Source organism: Lissotriton helveticus, chromosome 11 (genome assembly GCF_964261635.1).
Source record: "Lissotriton helveticus chromosome 11, aLisHel1.1, whole genome shotgun sequence".
NCBI lineage: Eukaryota > Metazoa > Chordata > Amphibia > Caudata > Salamandridae > Lissotriton > Lissotriton helveticus.
In genome coordinates this window covers 688,338,593-688,361,191 of record NC_136072.1, presented here as the reverse complement: position 1 = coordinate 688,361,191, position 22,599 = coordinate 688,338,593, and positions in this window count along the sequence as shown.

Sequence of the window (22,599 nt, the reverse complement as noted above, 5' to 3'; positions counted from 1 at the left end):
GCGATGAAATAAGTGATAGTGAGAGCCAGTTATATTTTTAAAAATAGTTATTGCCTGAAGTTAACAAAGATCAAAGATAATTTTATTTCAGTTAATCAAAGTCATAAAATATTTGACAGGTAAAAACATAAGAAAATGTACTACTATATTATAAATCAGATTTTTAACAGTTTCCTTTAAGCATTACAGGAGTACATATTGTGCTCTGTTTGAATAAAATCATGTAGAGCCATCCTTATGTTGCATTCATCCGACTTTTTGCAGTCAATAGCCATTCTGCTTTAAGGTTAAAAAAAATTGAAAGCGGCTAGTATTTGTGGGGACTCCCCTTCTCAGTAAAGCATGCTGACATGTTCTAATACCGTACATATTCAAAAATCTTTTCAATAAAATAGTTATTTCCGTTAATAAGATAGGACAGATTGATAAATTGTGGGTCAGGCTTTTTTCATGTAGTAAGAAAAGTTTGCACTTTATGTTCAAAGGTTGCCGTTGCCATTTGGGGATATATTCTAGTGTGTATAGACCAAAACCTAACTGCAGTAGCTTATTTTTATAAAATGATCTGAGTGATGTCGTAAGGTATTGCTAGGGGTGCGGCTCCCTGTAGATTTCAATCGTTATCCATGCGTGCCTTCTTTTTCTGAACTATTATTTATCTTTGAGCCAAGCCAGACTCCTCGTTTGCTTGTTAATTACTTGTTTAAAAGAGTTGTGCACAGTGGCGTAGCTAAGGGGGGCGGTGGGGGCAGTCCACCCCAGGCGGCACAATTTTGGAGGCGGCAGTGTATCTGTAAGTGCAAGCACACCTGCTTGCAGACAAACGCTGCACCACCTACAAAGTGCTGGTGCAGCGCCGGCGGTATGTGGGTATGTGGGTATGTGGCCGTCAATCCTGTAGCGCGCGAAAGCGCTACCAATGACGGCCATGGGTATCATTTTTGGCCAGCCCCTGCGCTGCAGCAGTGGCACGCACCGTCAGTTGCGCACACCAGTGCGCTCGCTCTCTTGAGTGGAGGAGTCTTCTGCTGGGCAATGCACATTTTTTGCAGACAGTCTGACCGTACTTCTGATTTACTCAGTGTCAGTCCCTCACTGTCTGGACTGTCTCTGCTCAGTCTCCCTAGTCAGACCCTCCAGGATTTAGCGATTTTGCGATTTGCAAAAAAATCGCGAAATTGGCAGTTTTGTAAAAATGCAGCGATTTTTACAAAACTGCCCGCGAAATTTGGACGGTTGGTGAGCTCATAGAAGGAGGCCCCTTTTAGGTCTGTGTTGTCAGTACAGCTCTGCCCTAGTGGCTGAGAAGTACATGCTTCGGTATCAGATGTGTCTTGCTAATGTTTTAGGAGCTGGGTGGGAGGGTTGGGGGAAGGGTGGGGGCTGTCTCTTTTTAACAGAACTCGCCCAACCTGCTGGAATGTCGGCCCCCACGTGTCTATTCCTGCATGTCGCCCTCGTGGGGAACAGGGGGCGGCTTCACTCCTAGGTGACTCTCTGATAGAGAAAAGAGAGATTTCGGACAGCCTGAGCATCCTGTGGGGGGGGCAGGCGAAGGAGGGGTGGCTGATGTGACAGACAACTGACAATGCCCAGGGACTAGCGGTTATTGTCTGCGAGGGAGGGAAAGATGTGCAGCATGGAGAGGGGGGAGGGGTGTGGGGCTGAAAAGTAAGATTTGAAAGAGCTGCGAATGAGACCTGAGAACAAGGATTTGAGGGGGAAGGGAGGGAGAGGGAGAAAGAATGAGGGGACGAAACGGGGAGGGCAGGAGGATGCAGAGGCGAGGGGAAGAGAGATTGGAGGAGGGGGAAAGGTGAAGAGACAAGAAAGGGAGAAAAGGGTGAGATGTGATCGAAGAGTGAAGGAGCTAGAAAGGGGAAGGTTGGAAAGAAATGGAAGGTGTGAGTTGGTGAGGATGGGAAGGAAGAAGAATTAGCGGCGCACCACTGATCTCGGTGGCAGGTCAGAAAGGGCCATGGGTTTAGGTGGCACTGAAGGGTGCTTTTAAAGGGCCCCTCTTTGGTTGTTCTGATTACTTTTTGTTTTATTTTATTCTCTTTTGATTTTGCGATTTATTATTTAGTTAACATCCCATCCTGGAGAGATGTTTGAATTCCGTGTATGCTTTCTTTCGATTCCTGGAGAGACGTCACAGACTGGTCTGGCGAGAGATCCCAGACTGTGACTTCACTTCCGGAGCCTGACTCGTCCAGTTCCCATGCCAAGGCCAACCGATCTCCAGATATGAGACCATTTTCCTGAAATACGTTAAAATGAAAGACGGGTGCAGCCAGTCTTGAAACTACTAATATTTTGCTAACTCAAACTGCATTCTGGCGTTTAAAAGTGGTTATTTCCATTTCTGCGGCTGTTTGTGATTTCACAGATTTGAGACACTGTCGAGTTACATTTAACTGCCTTTTGTACAACAGATAAGGAGCGTTATCTGTATACATTGAACTGCTTGTGATGTCATAGAAGGTGAACATGTCATGTTTGCATTTCATTGATTGTTTATGGCGTCATAAATGAGAACTGTTCACATTCGTCTCTCTGATTGTGATGTAATAGAGAGCGCTGTTTACATTCCACTGTTTGCGGTGAAATGTGAACACATGCTTACATTTCATAGCCTGTGATGTCATGGAATGAGAGCACAACGTGTTTACGTTCAACTGTTTGTGATTTCACAAAGGGAAGGAAGAGAGAGATGGGATAGAAGAATTAGGTGTGCAAAAGGAGGCCAAGGCTAAAGATGGGAAGGAAGAGAGAGGCCTTGAGGGGGGCAGAACGAGGTTGAGATGGGGAAAAGAGGAGCAGAAGAGACATGAGAAGAAGGGAGAAAGAGTACAAGATGTAGAGAGCGGTGGGACAGGAGAATAGAGATGCGAGGAGAATGAGTAAAAGGTTCCCCTACTGGAAATAGAGAGGGGGAGGGAAAGCTTGAGAGCTGAAGTGGGGGAGGAGGGCAAAGAGGATAGAAGAGAAGAGGGGGAGAGGTGGGGAGATGGAATATAAACAAGAGACAAAGATAGAAGAGATGGGAAGACACAGGAGAAGTGCCGGAAGTGAATGCGCAAGAGAGGCAAGAAGGAATAAGTGAAAGATAGGAAGGGAGCGAAAGATGCAGAGGGAATGGGAGCCAGAAGGTAAAGAGGAGAGGAGAAGAGAACCAAGAGGACTTGAGAAAGAGTGAACGGTGTATAGAAGGATGAAAGTGAGAGGAAGAGGAGGGATGCCTGGGAGGAGGAATAAAAGGGGTAGAGGGAAAGCTAGAGGGCGAGACGAGGGGAGAAGAAGAGCAGTAACCCAAGGTTCAATGCTCTTAATTCATGAGAAACGCAGACTCTGTTAGACTAAAATGTCCCTAAGAGCCCTGACAGGCTGGCTGAGTCTTTATTTCAATTATTTATCTACTTGATACTTTGCGACAATTCTGGTTTTGTGGGGCAATAACATGTTAATTGTATTCCTTAATGCACAAAAATGTGCCAGTCCTGTACATACCATGCCTTTTCCTCTGGCTAAATTCCCGCAGGGTTGCTTTGCTGAAATCGAACAAAGGGTAATATTGAGTGTGATAGGCATCACAACACTTACAATCTCGGTCTCTCGGCAAACAGGTGTTTGAAGGGGGATCGCACTTTAATGGGCGTGTTATAATCAGGCCGTATACTTTTATGTATTCACTATCCAGGATACAGAGCAACTTATGCCTGCAAGCAATGTTACTTAAATGTAAATACTAATCAGGGCCTATTTCAAAGTGGAATACTCTGCTAAAACAGTTTTTATTGTTTTAATGCTGAAAATGAATGATTAGGAGTAAAATAAAGTGCCGCAAAAATGCCGCTAAATTTCCATATTTGTGCCGCTAAATTTCCATATTTGTACCGCTAAATTTGCTAATCCATGCCGCTATATCCTGGGGGATCTGCCTAGTAGAAGAAACCTGACCTGTTGGTGCTTGCATGCACTGGGCCTGGCCTGCCACCTGTGCTGCTGTGGCCTCGAGTCAACTCGAGAGTCGAGAGAGACACTGCCTAATTAAGGTAAGCGAAAATTAAATTAATTTGATTTTTATACCTCTGTCTTATACAGCAACCCACTTGCCGAATTGATCATTTACACATGAGCAGCAGTGTTGTTTTGAGTCCTCCACTGACGCGGTTGGAGTACTTTTCAGTGGCGTCGTAACTTAAACTCTGCCAAACCACCACCCCCGCTACTCGCCTTCCTTTTGGCCCAACCGCACCCCCCCCTGACCCCCCCCACCCCCACTACCGTCCGTGGGCGGCAATGTGAGCGATAGTCCCGGGCGCCAGAAGCTGTAGCTATGCCCCTGGTTGTGCAGAAGTGCCCTGTCCCATAGCTCTTTAACTTTCAGCATTGTTCATGCTATGTTTGGGCCCAGTTGTTTGAATTTAGGTGCATGTTGTTTTGAATTTCATTCCATATCAGACCTCATAATGTGTTTCCATCGTAGGATCTTACTAATGACATGTATTTATGATCAGTGCACCTGCTTGAGCTAGTTTTTGATTTATTAACCTGAATTCAATTCTGATCGAAGAGGGAGATGCACTCTGAGGTAGCTGAAATAAAAGTCTAAATATCCTATTTTGTGCTGAATTGAGGTAAGGCCCACATTTGCCTGGGAAAACTTCCGTGCCATAGCAGAGAGTTGGAATGAGCTTTGCTTGTATTGCAGTTAGTAGTGGCTGAAAGGTCGGGTTTTGTAATTTCTGGTGTATTCGCAGGAAAGCTAGGATTACGGAAGCTAACACATGATGGTATCACTTCTGTGAATGTCTTGAGCAACTCTGTTCAAACCAGGTGCTCGAAAAAGTAATTGGCCTCAGCACACTTTCAACCTTGATTCAAAAACGAGGTACTGCATAAATGTACACTATTAAATGGCATTTGCTAAAGAAATGTGTGAGTGCTGAAATTCTACCTCCATGGTAGAATTTACACAATCAAATATTTTGTTAAGAATGAGTTTTCCCTGTTCATGGGTGATTCTACCAGCATGTTAAGGTTAATACCCACACACGTCTTGAGCATTTCAACTTAATTGACCTGGAAACACAATCTTTTTTCCCTATTTACTTTCCAGCTCTAAACTTGTTTAGCGCTGGAAATAATGGAAAAGTAATGCAAAGTAGCGCATAGCGCAGCGCTGCTTTGCATTAAATTGCGCCATGGGGGCGTACCAAGGGTGGAGCATGGGCGTTTCCATGCAACCACCCAAGGTTTCTCACGCTAAACCCAATTTACTAAATAAAGTAGATTAGGTTTAGCATAAGAAAACTGCCCCCTTTTCAAGCAGGTGCACAAAAGGAGAAATGCTTTCATTTCTCCTTATTTTTCTGAATTTGCATGTGTCTGCACTGTGCAGCACGCATACAATGTGGGTAAAACTTTACATTGTGTCTGGGCATCATATTTTGTACAGGAAGGGTACCTTCCCTGTACAAAACCTATAGTAGACTAATGCACACACCCTAGCGCTACGGCACCAAGGTGTGCGCTTGGCGCATGGCAGCTGTAATCAGCGCCGGCGCAAGTGAAAGGGGAGGAGTGAGCCATATCAGTTAAGATATGGCGGTCTTTTGCTCCCTCCCTGTCGCACATTGCGGAGCAACATCGCGGGTCGGCGCTGTGTACATTATTTGTAAATCCCCCCCCCATAGTGCTCGATGTTGTAAGATACCGGCAGTAAACCTTGGTTGCAAATAGCGCACTGACTTCTTGCAACCTTTCTCTGATTTTATAATGACACCTACGTGCAAGAAAGGTCGTATCACAAAACATCCAGTCACAGACGATCACAGAACAATGCCTAGTGTATATTACATTGGCAGATTTTGTGCTAAAATTGATGCCGGTGATTTCCGGTGCTCGGCACTGGCACTTAGGGGCATATTATCAAGGGGGGTTATCTCCGCTTTTTTGTCTTTAAAAGCCAAGAAAACGGAGATAAAATTATCTCCCTATTACCTAGCTGTCGCTAACACCAGTTAGCGACAGCTAGTAGGAGATAGCGACCATCTTGGGCCCCGCTTTGCATATCAGTGAAATTTATCACTAATGACATGCAAAGTGGGCGTGCCAAGATGTTAGCGACTGGAAACTGTCGCTAACATCGCTATCTCCTATTACCAACTTTTGGAGATAATCGCGCTAAGCGCGATTATCTCCAAAAGCTAACACCTGCCCATGAGCAGTTCTTAGCCATGCTATCCAATGGTAGGTGGATAACATGGCTAAGAGCATTAGCTCGGTAATGCATGAATATCTCTGACTTTACAGCGATATTCATGCATTTCGGCCGATTTTTATCGCTTAGGAGATAAACCTTGATAATAGCAAGGTTCCTAAGCGATAAAAATCGCCGCAGCTCGGCGATAAAAATATCTCCGCTAAGCCAACATAGCGATAATTATCGCTAGTTGTTGGTAATATGCCCCTTAATTCTTAACAGTGGCACTAAAGCAGAGGGCTTTAATCTGTGGTGCTTGACCCCCAGGGTGACGTACAGTCCTGGGTAGGGGCGTGCGCATTTCACAGCCTCACTTGTGCCTTTAAACCAAAACGTTTGCTTTCGTTTTGGAAAAAGGCAACCATCCCAGGACGGCTAATACTGTTTGAAAGCTTCAACTGAATGTTCATTAATTGAGTCTCCGGTGCTGTGAAAAGTCTTTGTGCCAGGGTGCCTGCTTACTTGAATGAAAAGCAAATATGCACTATTAGGTAATCTGCAGGTGTAAAGGGTGCTTGGGAAGCTTTGTGATGACAACGATTTATTTTGGATTGGCAGTGCAAAGAGTTAACAACTGGGCTGTGAAGTGTGTGCTTTTAATCGTAATTGTATTTACACAGCTCTAAGTACCCCTAAGGAAGTGTTGAAGGGACAGTTATGCAAAAGAAATTGTATTACATATGCTCTGGTATTACTAAATTCTAAATTTTGGAATGCACCATTTTATTGAAAAAATATTTGCACATTTTGCGTCAGTCTGTCTTATACTGTGCGTAATGCAAGTATAAAATAATGACTTTATATTCCCAGCACCTTCTGTCAAAGGCTGTAACCTCATAGCACTAAAATACTCAAGTAACTATTGTTCACTGCATCAACCAAGATTGAATTATGTGGCTCTCAGGTTACACACAGACCTTTGCAGTGTATTAACTAATAGAAGATTCATAATGTACTACAATGCATTTTCCACTGAGTAACAACTTTTTACATTTATATTTCATTTAACCTGCCATTATTTTATAAGTAACTGCCTGATGGTGAAAGACCTAAAACCCGTACAGAATATTTTGGGGCTTTTTTATGAGAGGCTTGCACCACCAAAGCATCACTTTTCTTGATGCTCTAGCGACTCAAGCGTCTCAACCATACCTATTAGGAGGAGCAATGTCACCCTGCATGGCCTCATAGAGATGAAGACAAAGCAGCGCAAGTCACTGTGTTGCCTTACTCTGCATCAAGGAGGCGTTCCATGGGTGTCGCAAAACACCCATGGATTTTGATGCTGCCCCAGATTTACAACATAGCGTAAACCTGGGCCTGTGCTAAAACCTTACACCTTCCCAGTGGAGGTGTAACGAGGAGAAATGTTTTCATGTATCCTTGTAGCACACATAGAAAGAGGCAAAGGCATCTCTGCAGCCGCGGTCAGCAGTAGGAGTTCCTGCAGGGCGGTGACGTGGGGAGGGGGAGGGGCAGGGTGGGGGGTAGTAATGTATGGATTACGGAGTTTAATAGGTAAGTAAACATATAAATAAATAAAACAAATTTTGTTGCGCGCACTGCATCGCATTTGGTGGTGCTTTGCACGCAACGAAATGCATTTTATTCATTTATATGTTTACTTAACTGTTAAACTCCGTAATCCATACATTACTACCCCCCACCCTGCCCCTCCCCACGTCACCGCCCTGCAGGAACTCCTACTGCCGGCCGCGGCTGCATCTCTGGATTGTTTTTGTGAAGGAAAGTGCCCATTACTGCTCCAAATCAACCCTGCCCATGTTGGCGCTAGGCATTAATTTGTGCACCAATGCAAGTGGAAAGGATAGGAATGCTAAATTAACAAAAAGGAGGAGTAAACCTGAAAAAATGCTCAGCAGAGCGATTTCGGCGGGATGATTCGGTTTCAAAAAGAAGAAAGTCCTTCTTTGTTTTTTAGTAACCCCTCACTCACCAACCTGGTCGGTGACATGCTTCATCATCGGGGCCACCTCGATGGCCGAGTGCCATCAAGGTGTGCTACAACACCTGAAATACAGTGGAGCTGGTATGTGAGTGATGAATGTAGAGAAAAGAGTGGGTGTGTTAAAAATTGTCCTGGTATGACTTATTTTGGAAAAAACTTTATTCTTTAAGACTACTGGACAATATTAAAATCTATGTGTAGATACAGTAATAGGTTTAATTATGACCAAGTGTATCTGGATTATATGTGGTGGGTCTACATGTTTCAAACCGTAATGGGAGTTACCGGTTTTTCTTCAGGACCAAAGCAAAGAAATGGGTGGTCAGGGTACACTAACACCCTGCCGTGCCGTCATTCCTTTGTGCCTAGGTAACCAAATCGTGATACCAGGCAGAAAAAACAACAAAGGTATAACCCGGTGGTGGTTATCCTAACAATAAAAAGACCTGTGGAGAAAAGGAATATTGATCACAAGAAAACTCGTTACAAGCCTGCAACGTAGTGAAGTGAAGAAATCTCCTGTCTTTGTGCTTCATCATTCATCCCACACCGATTAAATGCGCACTATTGTTGTGCAGTAAATCTAGGGTGCATGGTGCAGCTCAAAATTATCGGAATCGATTATTGGCGCAGATGTTGTCGACTGGACTACCTGGCACACCTATCAATTGTAGAGTGCATGGTGAAAGATCTGAGATTAATTACTCATTCATACGCTTCCAAAATCTATAGGTGCGTGACTATGCTGCAATCACGTCATTCTAGGTGATAGGCATATCGTGGTGTGTCTAATGTCTCTTGATTCCATACAGGACAATACAAACAAACACAACATAAAACACATAGTAGAAGTGCTTACTCCTAGTGAAGAGTCATAGGGCAGCACGGGATTAGGAGGGAGGAGAGGCCTGTGGTTGAAAACATATTCTGTAATAAAAAACGAGTAAGGGTGGTGCTAAGTAGCTAACCGATAGGGTTAATCTACTCAGAGAAAGTAGAGCCGAAAATGCGTGGGACTTCGCGTTTTCGTGCGGTGCCGGGGGTCTCTACTTACAGTTCTCGCAGGTCTGGCATGGCATTATACCTATGGAGTCCCTCGTGTGCCGGCCGCCTTAATGCCGGCAACACGGCCGACCAGATTACGGGCACACGAGGGACTCCATAGGTATAATGCCATGCCAGACCTGCGAGAACTATAGATTTTGGAAGCGTATGAATGAGTAATTAATCTCAGATCTTTCACCAACAATAGTGCGCATTTAATCGATGTGGGATGAATGATGAAGCACAAAGACAGGAGATTTCTTCACTTCACTACGTTGCAGGCTTGTAACGAGTTTTCTTGTGATCAATATTCCTTTTCTCCACAGGTCTTTTTATTGTTAGGATAACCACCACCGGGTTATACCTTTGTTGTTTTTTCTGCCTGGTATCACAATTTGGTTACCTAGGCACAAAGGAATGACGGCACGGCAGGGTGTTAGTGTACCATGACCACCCATTTCTTTGCTTTGGTCCTGAAGAAAAACCGGTAACTCCCATTACGGTTTGAAACATGTAGACCCACCACATATAATCCAGATACACTTGGCCATAATTAAACCTATTACTGTATCTACACATAGATTTTAATATTGTCCAGTAGTCTTAAAGAATAAAGTTTTTTCCAAAATAAGTCATACCAGGACAATTTTTAACACACCCACTCTTTTCTCTACATTCATCACTCACATACCAGCTCCACTGTATTTCAGGTGTTGTAGCACACCTTGATGGCACTCGGCCATCGAGGTGGCCCCGATGATGAAGCATGTCACCGACCAGGTCGGTGAGCGAGGGGTTACTAAAAAACAAAGAAGGACTTTCTTCTTTTTGAAACCGAATCATCCCGCCGAAATCGCTCTGCTGAGCATTTTTTCAGGTGGTACTCCTTCTTTTTGTTAATTTAGATACCTAACCCAGGGGACCAGGAGTATCTCTCCGTCCACTACGGTGGATAAAATCCCTACACTCTCTCCTTTGTTCATACTATATTTAAGGATAGGAATGCACCTTATTTGATAAATACGGTGTGTTCCTTCCCTTTCACATTAGTGTAGGGCAGAGCAGCAAGAAGACTTGCAGCTCTGCCCCAGGACAATCCTCATAAATGTGGCCCTTTGTTTTTAGCTACACCTTTGACCACGCCCCCACACTCACTGAGCTTTGGTTTGCTAAACACTGTTTAATATTATTTCCCCACCATAAAAATTATTTGCTGTGGGAAGTGGGTGCCTTTATGGTTGTTGATGATGAGGAGTACGAGGTTCTAGAAATGTTTGTCAGGAGGGGTCCTTACGCTTAAAAGATTTTTGACAAGGGGGTCTCGGAATCAAAAAGCTCTGACCTCTGCACTAAAGACAGTCAACCACATGATGGCGCTGGAAGTCTAATTTTTAGATGAACAAAATCGTAGGGCCCGATTCACATAGTAAACTGAGACGAAAGCCTAACTTTATGACTTTCGGTATTCACAAAAGGCATTTACGAGTAGTAAAGTTAGACTTTTGTCTTACTTAAACTTAAGTTTTGGTTTTAGGTTTAACTGAGACAAAAAGTTTCAGTTTCAGTTTACCTTTGTGAATTCGGCCCAGAGTCTTCAATAATCGAATACACATTAAAAATGACAATTCAAATTATTCCACACCATTTGTATTGCTTAGAATGGCCTTGAAGAGTCTCAATTGGCACACTTGTAGGAGTGTGATGGTTAGTAGTTGTGTTGATACAGTAATTAACAGTGCTAGCAGGGGCAATGTGGGGGTACGGGTGTAGGGCTGCAGGTGCCTTCTGAGAAGGCCATGATATTACATTTTTCACAAATTAAAAACACTGTTTAGGTCGCTATATGCTGCCCTTGACAGAGGCTGTAAACAAAAGGATGGTGGCCTGCAAGGAACCAGCATCCCTGTGTTTGCTTTCCCAAAATGCAACAACAACATAAAAAGACAGCCCATGTTTCTCAAAGTAAACAGTGAGTTTTTATAAAAAAGTTTCCTGTTTAGGGTTATATTAGGAGGAGCAGTCAGTGGTCCACTGGATACCTGCCTACTTCCTCTGAGGTAAATTAACAGGATTCGCAAAGGGAAGATGCACCCTTAGGAATCAGATTCCACATCCTGTGACTGGTTGGCCAATGGTGTGCAAGCGCGATTGCAGATGCAAACTCTGAATACTTATCATTGTGACTTGCTAACCCCTAATTGTGATGCGGAATGGATCACAAAATCAATTTTGCCAGTTGAAAAGACTATTCTAATTTGCAACATGGCGTTAGTAAGTATAACGAGCATTTGCAAAGCAATAGGTCATGCATTTACGAAAATTTGAGCTATTAGCATTGTAAATGACAATGCCTTTTATTTATGCATTTAAAATACCAGTTAGAGCCCGGGATGCCTCAAAGCTAATAGGGCTGCAGTCTTTAGAGCCCAAAAAAGTCACAAACTTTGGAATCAAACCAGCCTAGATTATGCTGTCAATAGGAGGTTGTTTCTGTCTGGAAAGCAGTTTCCTTGCCGCTTGAGTGAATACATGTTTGTGTCTATTATGAAAGTGTGTGCTACATAGAAAAGGCACTGGATCCACAGAAGAAGGGCCCAGTGGAGAATTATGTGGCAGGACGAATAACACAATAAGGCAGTAAGGTCGGAGAAAACTCTCTCATGCTTAGTAGGTGGGGCAAGGACTACAAGCCATTTGTGAGCTCTCTAATGTCATGTGTCACATCAATGGTTGCTCAGATCTTGTAATGCAATGCACTGCACAGAGTTATCTGCAGAATGTCTGAAAAGAAGTACAGTGGCAGCTGTGTGAGGGAAGGCAAAATATGCTAGTAGTTTGTTCAGCTTCAATGCTGCTGATGGAGCAAGGTGGAGAAACAAAATTTTGTGTACCCCTTGTAAAGTCACACTTCCATAATCATAACTTGAACTAATTGAGTGATGTGTGAAATTAACCAACCTAGAATAAAGATTGCACCTACACAGACATATGTGGGAACTAATTTTGCTTATGTTGCAATCATAATTAACTAATTATGTGATTTTGTCGTGTCCTAAACTAATAAGCAGCTTTGAAATAATGAAATGCGGCATAAAAGTGCTTTTTGTTTCCGTAATTTGTAGCAAAACATGAAGACAGGTGCGCATATTACGCCTAAATGTTGTTATCTCGCTAGGTAATTACTAATAGGGAAAACCTTAGTAAGGGGGGAGGTAAACAGAAGGGTTAGATTTCCAAAATGAACATTTGTTTGTGTTTGTTTCTATGATAGTTCCCATTCTGGCCTGTGAGGCCTAGTGAAAACATGGCTCTCTTATTAAACTGCGAATAGAAGATGTTCTGAGCATGCGCAAGCCAAAGTCCGAGTTTGAATGCGAGCTGCTTGTGCCTGGAGTGAATGCAGTTCAAGGACGATATGGCCTGGATGTCCAAATGGCTGCCAAAAAGGATGAGCACAATGGTTTTGAACGTGAGAAGATCTCATGAAGTTGCTAGTTGAGAACGTGACTAGGCCGGACGTTGCCTAAATAATTAACCTTTTAAAAATGTAGCTGACGGAAGAAAATTGACTGTTGTAATGATGAGGTGATGCTCGTCCACCCCGAAATTGTCCAATCAGAACTCATATTTAGATAGGTAGAGCTAGTGAAAAAGGAATAAAAAGTGCTGGTTTTACTGAGGAAAAAAAATATTTTCGATTCCCTCCCGAGATGCTGCCGGTATGCTGATTTTTCTGAGATGTAAGACTCTGAATAATTTTCTATTTCTTTTTGAATGAGAACTGAGCTTTAATTGAGGGTTTTAGTTAGGGAAGTTAGGAGAATAAATGCATTTTGGGAACTATCTGTCTTTTGCTAATACTTGCATTTCTGAAATCTAAATAAAATGTCTATTTCAGAATTTTCTAAAAATAAAGGTAATTAACTGTTTGAGACAAAACTTTTATTCCTTTAAATGTCGTTTTGAATAAAGAAATAAATAGTATGAATACACTTTTAGACATGCTAAAATTTGCTTTTAATAAAAATTAGATAAATGGAGAATTAAGCTGGTCTTGAGTTTTCCTGCGCCTAATTTTTTACTAGCAGATTCATCGACCACAGTGGTGGCGTGTCTAAATAAATGTTTTGTTAATGAAAACCATGGTAAAACTCGTTTAAACTGCAGGTATAAATAGTATAAATATTCAGTTATAGTTTAGACACACCGCTATGATACAGCAGCTCTCCTTTAAATCTCACCGAACCATGAAGTATGGTGTAAGTGTTTTGTGAGTGACTCGCGGTGTTCTGGACCCCACTGTCGAGTATATGTATTATTTTGTACTTCAGGGAAAGGTGTCATGGATTTAGAAATTATTCCTGGAGAAACGCTGCATCAGTAATTAGCTTGGTAGCAGAGCATTGGTTGCTATAGAATTAGCTAGGATTATGTATAAAGCGTTATATAAGGGTTTTTGATGTACAGAATTATGACTAACATCTGTTGTGTTTGTATTACTTTATATGTAGTCCTGAAAAGGCTTCCGAGTATTGTGTGAAGCTCGTCACTCTGTCTGCAGGCAGAGGAAGTGTGGCAAGTGAAGTCGCACATCGCATAGTCTGTTTCAAAAAGTAGCATCGTCGTGTACTGCGGTGGTATCGTCGTATATCACAAGTGGTGTTGTCACACATCACAAGTATAGGGAACCTACATGTGAAAGGATAAAGGCATAGCGAGGACAGTCTATAAAATCTTAGCCTTCAAGTACAGGGATCATTGCGTATCCTGATTTAAAACTTACTGCTGGAGAGTAATAGAGCTTAACCCAAGCTTGAGAGAAGGGTAAAGTAGAGGAAGTGGTGCTACTTTATCGGCGAGTGTAAAATTATGTGGTAGAGAAGAGGTAAGCGCTGTCTACTGGAAATACAGAATACTTGTATGATTGAAATTCTATTACTTTATTTAGCGAAACAGACACATGGAGTTGTTTTGTGTAAGTTACTAACCGATTCAGTGGAATATCTTATAAATCCGGCTTCTTGAAAAAACCTTGTAATGGAGGGGTCAGTTGGCGTTGCAGAAGCCGGAGCGCTGGTGAGGTCAAAAGTGTCGCGCAGGGATTGGTCCTCGTGAAAAGCAGCAAAACTATTGGTTAAGCACTAAATAGACGTATCTTGTTCTAATTGGTACGCTAGTGCGAACAGCGCTGTGATAGACTGGTGTTACGGAACAGCAACGGAATAGTACGCGATCTTTCGAAAGACAGCGAAATTACTGAAAAATTGATTACTATTACGAAGAGGAAAAGAAGAAACCTTCATGGTTTAAGAAATTGAAGAATGTGTTTGTAAAGGACAAGGCGATAGTCACAAGAGAGGGAAAATTGCTTCCTCTGCCAAAAACGCCTGCTTCCTATATGTTGTCAAAATATGGTTACCATACGTGTGTTTGGTTAGAGAATTGGGTGAGATATACCAGAAACAATGGTGTTTTAGCTTTCCCAGAAGGAGGATCTTTTGATGTGGCAGTTTTGAGAAATTTGAGAGAAAAGATGATGAAACTTGACCCAAGACCTAAACCAACTCAGTTTGAAGCTTTAGTTGAATGGGAAGATGAGATGCATGAATTGGAAAGTGAAAAGTTGAAAGGTCATATCAGACCAACAGGCAGATTTCGTAATTTATGGGTAGAGACACATGAGAGTAGAATGCGTAGATGGAGAAATGCTGACATGTGTGATGGCATGTATCCAGTCAGACTAGTGGATGATTATGAAGGGCTGAAAAGCACAGAAAAAAGGAGAAATGTAGAAACAGGGAAAGAAGGTTATGGTGACAGTGAATCAGAGGATGCTGTCTTGGAAGAAATATTAACTAGGAGATCGCCACCATATCAACCAGGTTCTTTATGGACTACACCTAATGCTCCACCCGTAGATGAAAGGATTAATGAAACCCCAAGACAATTTTCTAATTTTAGAGATGTACCAGAAAGAGTAGAAGTGAGATGTAATCTGAGTACTTCAATAACAGAACCAAGACTTACCCGTACTCCCAAGCAAATTAACGAACGAGAAAGTGTAAATAGAGTAGAAAACGAGTTGAAGAACAAGCAAGTACTGCTGAATATATACGGACTACAAATGCATTGACAGAAAAGATACAAGAGCTTACGAAAAACATAGAAGCAGTAATAGTTCCAGTAACGATAGGACCTGTATTCCCAGTGTTTGACAACCAAAAAATAAAAGAACCAAGTTTGACAATCCCTTTACAATAGAGTTTGCAAAAGGTTAAAGAGAATATTTATCCAGATTTATCAGAAATCAGACGAGCGAATAATGTAAATCCGCCTGACTTAACTTTCAATCAGAGTTTACCCTATAAGTATGCAACCGGAGCAGAATCTGACTCTGCTACACTTGAAAAGAACATAGAGAAAATAGATTTAACGCAAACACCTGTAGGACCATCAGAGCAGGAATTGAGTGATTGGATTAAAACTCTGAAATTAAAAGAGCATGAACCCAAAGTTCTGGATGTAGCAAGATTAAAAGTCGATATGGAAGAATTAATTATTGGAACAATTGGAACAGACACATTAAAAAGGTACCAAGATGATGAACTTATGTTCATGTGTAAAAGCATGACATGGAAAGCGAAGTCTGTACATGAGAAATTAGAAGGATTGGCAAATGAATATGAAGTAGAATTTGCAAAGAATAAAACATTGCAGAAATCCTATAGAGTAGATTGTTCAGAAAAAGACATTGAAAACATGAATACTGCTGGAAGGTTAACCCAAATGAAAGAATTAATTGTGTTATTAGGGAGATAGGGAGATGTGAATAAATGGAGAGTGAAATGGGCAAAGAAAAAAGAGGAGGCTAGTGATAAATCCACATTAGCATTCCCATTCAGAGAAAAATAGACAGTCGCAAATGAGTTTCCTATGAGAGAAGTACCTGGAGGGGGATATGTACATGTTCCTTGGAGTAGACAGGATATATTATCATTTACAAATGATTTCCCCAGATTGAGAGAAAAACCAGGTAGATCGATTTGTGAACAGTTTCAAATGTGCTATGGGTTTATCTGGATGGAATATTTGACATAGTTGTGCCAGCAGATTTATGGACCGAATGTAAAATAACTGTGAATTGGCCAAAAGAGGAATATCCTCGAGACAAAGTAACAGGTGCTCCGTCACCTGAAGTAAAGCGCAAATACGAACAAGTGATTGTGTTTTTGAAAAATAAAATTCCACCAAAAGAAACAGATTGGGCTAAAATAGACAGAACTACACAGGAACCAAAAGAATCTGTACATGCATTTTATGAGAGATTATTGTTGGTATTTAAACAATACAGTGGATATGAAGAACGAAGTGAAAAGGACATTAGTCATTTTATATATCGATTTGTGTATGGATTAAGACCAGAAATTGGAGATATGATTAGGCATAGTATGATAGGATGGCAGCCGAGCACAGTAGATGATATCTTAAGGGAAGCAAAATATTGTAGTGAAGAGATCGATGCCAAACAAAAAAAGCTAAAAGAAAAAGCTATGTGGGCGCAAGTGAAGATAGCAGAACACCAAGTGGCACAATTGGAAAATAAAAATACTGATGCAAGTCAGGGAAAATTGAAAGGAAATTTCAACAAAACGAAATTGGTAGGAAACATCAAAGAGCTCAAGAAAAAGTTCCCTTGCCATAATTGCGGCAGAATAGGGCATTGGAGGAAAGAGTGTAAGTGTCCACCAAGAGTTAATCCAGAAAATACATCATTGAATCCACAGGTGCAGCATGACGTAATTCAACAGCAACGGCAACAGCAACAGATAGTTAATCAGCAAAGTCAGGTGCCACAACTGCCACTTCCACACAGTGTAAACCAACAGAGATACAGTGCAGAGACAGGATTCAGTGGAGGCGAGCAGGTAAATAGATCGCCCAGAGTGAATGTAAGTTCCCAGTATTGGTTACAAGAGGAAGGTGGGAGTGAGTCGGATGAAAGTTTCTGACGGTGCCTGAGAGAGGAAGAAGAGTTTGTGCTTGGAGCCAAGTAGATCAATCTGGTCCATTTGTGAACAGAAAAGTGATTGATGTAGAAATAACTTTCCTTGTGGACACTGGTGCTACCCGTTCTACTGTTAGATCAGTGGAAGTCAAAAATCGTCCTCTTTTGGGAGAGAGTATCCAAGTTGTAGGTGTAGTTAATAGACAGATTAAAACTTCTTTGACACAACCAGTCGGTCGAAGTAGAAATTGGAAATTTCAAAGACATGCACCGATTTGTGGTGTGTTATAGTAGCCCTGTAAATCTGTTAGGACGAGACATTTTGTGCAAGATGAACTGTGCCATATACTGTTCACCAGATGGCATAGAGTTGCAAACCCCAGATGAAGATAGCCTGTATAAAATGACTATGATCATGTTTGAGGCAGAACAGAATAAATTGTTCCCTGTGTTTGATCGAGAAAAGATATCTGATTAATTGAAAAACGTAGTGAAAGAGAAAGTGTGGGATTTCACAGGAGAAGATATTGGGTTGATGAAAGGTGTAGATCCTGTAAAAGTCCCTATAAAAGATGGTGCGAATTACTCAAATATTCCCAGTACAAAATGACCGCAGAAATATTTGTAGGAATAACCCCAGTGATAAACAAAATGATTGAACAAGGCATATTGAGAGAAATAGAGAGTAGTCCTTGTAATTCACCGATAATGGGATTGAAAAAGCCAAATGGAACATTTAGAATTGTACAGGATTTGAGAGAGGTTAATAAAATAGTTGTCCCATGTTGTCCGATTGTACCAAATCCAGCAGTGATTTTATATCAAATTCCCCATGATGCAGAATGGTACACTGTGATCGATCTGTGTAATGCGTTCTTTACAGGCCCATTGCACCCAGAAAGCCAGCCAATATTTGTGTTCAGATTCGGAGATCGTATTTTGCCATGGTGCTGAATTCCTCAAGGGTATACTGAAAGTATACTGAAAGTCTATCTATCTTTAATCAGTTGTTAAAGAAATCATTAGAAAGTTTGAGTATGCCTGGAGAGTCTGTATTGGGTCAATATATTGACGACCTCCTAATGGCATCAAAGACAAAAGATGCATGTGTAACGGATACCGTTGCATTGCTGTATCATTTGGCAGAAGAGGGACATAAAGTGTCTCCATCTAAATTACAATTTTGTCAGAAAGAAGTGCAATACTTAGATCATAAGATTGCTAAGGGAATAAGACAAGTTACTGCAGAAAAAATTAAAATGATACAAGGAATGCAGCCACCAAAAATGCAAAGACAAGTAAGAATGTTTCTGGGAATGGTAGGTTACTGTAGACAGTGGATTAGTGGATTATCACTGATTGCAAAGCCATTGCAGAGATTAACCAGAGCAGATATTAGAGACCCTATAGTACTGACCAAAACTGAACAGTTAAAAACGAGTCTATGTGAAGCACCAGCTTTAGGGATGCCTGACTATGAAAAAGAATTTGAATTGCACTGCAGTGAACGAGAAGGATGTGCATTGTCAGTACTGATTCAGAGACATGGAAAACTGAGAAAGCCAATAGAGTATTTCTCAGCTGTTTTAGACCCTGTTGCAAAAGGGTTGCCAGGTTGTCTGAAAGCAGTAGCAGCTACAAATGTCAGTATAGAACAAAGTGAAGGAATAGTGATGGGATTTCCTGTGAGGGTGTATGTACCTCATTATGTGGAGATTCTCCTCACTAGGGCAAAAACACAGTATCTGACCAGCAATAGGATGACAAAATATGAAAAACCAATTCTGGGAGCAGAAAATGTGACAATCTCTAGATGCTTAAATGTAAACCTTTCCACATTATTGCCTGATACCATGGAAACAGAAGTGAGAAATGAGGTTGATCACAAATGCTTAGATGTTCTTGAATACTGTACCAAACCAAGACCAGACATCAGAGATGAGCCATTGCCTGAATCTGATTATGTGAAGTTTGTAGATGGTTCGTGTCTGAGAACAGATGAGGGTGTTTTGAGTGCAGCATATGCCGTTTGCACTGTGGCAGATGTACGGGAAGCTTCTTGTCTGAAAGGGATTCTTTCTGCTCAAATAGCAGAATTGATTGCTTTGATTTGAGCATGTGAACTGGGAAAGGAAATCAAGGTTACCATAGTGACTGATAGTCAGAATGGTTTTGGGGTTGTCCATGACTACGGACAGCTGTGGTCCCAAAGAGGTTATTTGACTTCAGCAGGATCCCTCATACGTAATGCAGAATTCGTGAGAATGTTTATTGATGCAATTCAATTGCCTGACAAAATAGCGGTGGTGAAGTGTGCAGCACACAAAAAGGGGGATGACTACATCACCAGAGGTAACAGGTATTTAGACTCAATTGCTAAATACTGCGCCAAAAATCTTGCATCCATCAATCGGGACAGGGAAAAGGAGCATGTTTCAAGTCCTTTAATGCTAACCACAGTAGTTGAAACTTGGCAGGAAGTGAGCCAAATGCAGGAAGAAGCTGATGAGGAAGAGTAAAATGTCTGGTTAAAAGCAGGATGCAGACAAAGAGAGGAAGATAACATTTGGGTTTACAAAGATGAGACCAGTAATGCCCGATAGCATGATCTCAAATATGGCCCGAATGTACCATAGTCAAGCTCATATTGGGAGAGATGCCATGCTTTGCCTATTTAGACAAACGTGGTACAATCCAAAGCTCAGAATGATTGCTGAAAGCTTATGTCAAAGATGTCTTGTGTGTCAGCAGTTTAATCCAAACAGGAGAACAATTGTGAGTTTGGGAACCATAGGCAGGGAGGGAGGTTCATTTACACGAATGCAGTTGGATTTCATAGAACTTCCACCTATAACAGACTCAGATATGTTTTGGTGATCATCTGTTTGTTCTCCCGATAGGTAGAGGCCTTCCCCACGAGGATGAACGATGGGTTAACTGTTGCAAAGTTACTTCTACATGAAATCATCCCTAGGTTCGGTTTCCCAGTGACCATTGAAACTGATCGTGGCTAAACATTTCCAAAATGTACTCATGCAAATGGTATGTGAAGCACTGGATATTCACCAGAGACTGCATTGTGCTTACAGACCTGAGGCTTCAGGAGTGGTTGAGCAAGTAAACGGTACAATTAAAAACAGGATTGCAAAAATGTGCTTTGCAACAGGACTGAAGTGGCCATATGCCTTGCCACTTGTTTTGACGACCTTAAGAAGCATACCTGACAGGAAAACTGGACTGAGTCCACATGAAATCTTATTGGGCAGGGTGAAGAGACAAGCATTTGTACCAGTTGATAAATTGTTAACTATAAATGATGACATCATACTGGATTACTGCAAAACCTGTCTGACGTGGTGACTTCTGTGTTCCATCAGGTTGGAACTGAATCGAATATGAAAGAGAAAAATCCAGCTCATGATCTAGTTCCTGGAGACTGGGTTAGCATAAAGGTACACCGCAGAAGAAACAGTTTGGTGCCTAGTTGGCAGAGACCGAGACAGGGCATATTGGTTAGCACCACTGCAGTTAAGTGCTGCGGTAGTAAAGAGATTGGTACATGCAAGTCATACTATTCGTGTGCCTGAGCCTGAAAATCCAAACAAAGAAGGTGAAAGCACAACTGATTCTTACTCTGAAGGTGAACCAGAGAGAAGTCCAAATACTGTAGATCAAAAGGAACGTCGATATCTGGAAGTATCAGATGCTAGTTCTGCGTCTGAAAGAGAAGGAGAAATTGTTGAAGTGTTGAATTCTGAAGATCAATCTGAATATCGAGAATTGGTAGAGAATAAAAACAGTAAGCACACTGAGCAAAGCAAAGCTAAAACTGGTGATCAAGAAAATTCTGAAGAACAGTCTGGAAGCTCTGAAAGCAGGAACGAAAATCCTGACACTGGAAAAGAAGGAAAAACTCATGATAAGGATGAGAGTCCAAGTACCAGCTATGGAGATGTTGCTAACGGAGTGAAAGAACTGTCAAAAGAGAAAACTGACTCTGAAAAAGAGAAAGACATTGTGAAGTTTGTCATAAATGAAACTGTTGAAGACACTGAAAGCGAGACTGACGACAGTGCAGATGAAACTTCATTGAGAAAGAGTCCAAGGAAACGGGATTGGAGAGTGGAACATAACACAACAGAGCCTAAGACAAAAAGAGTTTGTAAAGGAGATAATTGGCCTAAAGGAAATGATGGACTGAGATTTAAACTGGTTAACAAAGAAAGAAAGCCAGAAGACCAAGTTAATGAAATAACCAGTCAAAGAGAATCATTGGGAAAAAGAATAGAAGTTGTCTAGAGGCCAAAAAGAGTGAGAAGACCACATCAGAAGTACAAATGACCTGAATGGACCTTTATATTATTGCCTCCAATTGAAGAAGTAAACAGCAGTCAAGAGAATCTGAGCTGCCCAAAGTCAAATGGGAAAAGTGAGAAAAGAACTGAATTACAGAGGAAAGTGGCAATTGATCAAAAGATAAGGTTAAGATAAAACCTAAAATCCTGATAAAAGAGAGGGACAGTGAATAAGAAAAATAAAAGCTTGTAGGTGACATAAGGTCGAAGAAAACTTGTTAGAAAAATAAAAGCGTGTAGGTGACATAAGGTCGAATAAAACTTGTTAGAAAAACTTGCTGTGTAAAAAAAAATGTCTACTAATGATCATAAAACGAAATGTTCTATTTTTAGAAAATGGTGTAGATCATGTTTAATATGTACTGGATTACTTATATTGATATGGATCATTTTGGCTATTTTCCTTCCTTTTCAGGATAATTTAGTGAAGTTAAAACATAATGTGAGTTCAGGTGAACAAAATGTGGAATCAAAGTCTAACAAGCAGCATGTATATAGGCCAGAAATACATCAGGATGGTTCCATTAGCGATTTCACTAAAAATAATTGTTCACGATTATTGTCTCAATATGTCAGGTCAATGGATGCTAGTGACTGTTATGTGTGTGTAAAGTTACCTGCATCTGTTTCTGAGGGGGTGACGTATCATCACCTTCCGCTTACATATGGAGTCACGTGTAGTGTGATTGCAAGCCTCTTATTTCAAACAGGAAAATTAGAATATCATTATTCTAATTCAAATGAAGTTTTAGCAAAATTTAAAATTGATAATGCACTGAATAAGAAAAAGTTTGCCACAGTTATGGGAGAATTCTTTTTAGAAATAGATGAATTGAGCTATGATTACGCTTTTAAAAATAATTTGACATGTAAAATGAGAGTGGAAGAGAAAGCATTTTTAGATATGGCTGAGGAAAGCAGAATCGCCTATAAATGTAAAGAAAAAGTAAAGCATGAG